Source organism: Carlito syrichta, unplaced genomic scaffold (assembly GCF_000164805.1).
Source record: "Carlito syrichta isolate Samal-C Ts95f unplaced genomic scaffold, Tarsius_syrichta-2.0.1 Scaffold303303, whole genome shotgun sequence".
Taxonomy (NCBI): Eukaryota; Metazoa; Chordata; class Mammalia; order Primates; family Tarsiidae; genus Carlito; species Carlito syrichta.
The window spans coordinates 56,832-57,928 of NW_007247399.1; positions in this window are offsets into that span (position 1 = coordinate 56,832).

Sequence of the window (1,097 nt, forward strand, 5' to 3'; positions counted from 1 at the left end):
GCCTCGGAGGAGGCCGCGGCTCGCCCCAGGCACTGGTGGTGCGATGTGGAATGGCTGCTGGTCGGAACGGCAGCAGCAGCCACCATAGTAGCTGCCCAGACCTTGGCGATGCCTCAGCAAAGTCTACCTTTGAGCTCCGTGTGAAGAGCAGGCTGCAGAAGATGGGATTTGCAAACTCCGGGGTAAGAATCAGTCTCTTTGTGTTCTCCTTGGTGGAGAGTTTCACAGGTAGTGCTGCCCTGTCACCATCTTGCCCCGTTTTATTTCTTGAAGGCTTCCTATGTGGTAGCACAATGTTATTCACTGTTCATGCAATATCGTGTTTGAGCCTCCCAAGATTTTTTAGTGACTGTCTGCAAAGAGAGGAAGGCTGCAGTAACTGCCACACTGTTCTCTCTTTTTGGAGAAGAGAGAAAGTATCCTGTGTCACTCAAGTATAAAAAAGCAGGATGGTAAGTTGCCTGCATGGTCCAGGGAGCCAGAGGTGGAAAATTATGGGCCAAAGAATTGTGGACAAAGGCCAGAAGAGGAAAGTTTACAGACAGCTGTGACTTCCACTACTCCAGTGTTTGCTTCTAATGGGCAGTGAACATCTTTCTTAAACATGAAAAAGAGGTTTAAGGACCATGGACAGAAAACTGTTGCACTGGAAGTTGAAAGAAAGTAATACTCATTATTGGATGAATGCAAGTTCAAGGCCTAGCTCAGAAACAATGCCTAAAATCAGGGCTAAGGAAGGAGAGCAGAAGAGCGATTGAGTTCAAACTGGCTCAGCCTGATCCTGCCCAAGAGATGGGATTCAAGAAGGAGTTCAAAAAACTAGGACCACACATCATTTCCTACAAGGTGCACTCAACGAACTTCACCCTGTTCTTCAAGTAACAAAAAGAGTTCCTTAATCCCTTCCTTTGGTCCTTAAAAGTGGCAGTAAATTCACTCACCTGATCCACTGACATGATTTCAGGGTAAGTAAGTGTAATTGCTCGACCTAGATGGTCCTTTCCTTCTTCCTCAGTTATTAACTGGATACATAACATATATGATATATGTATATATGTACATAATATAAAAATACTATAAACATATTAAAATGATTG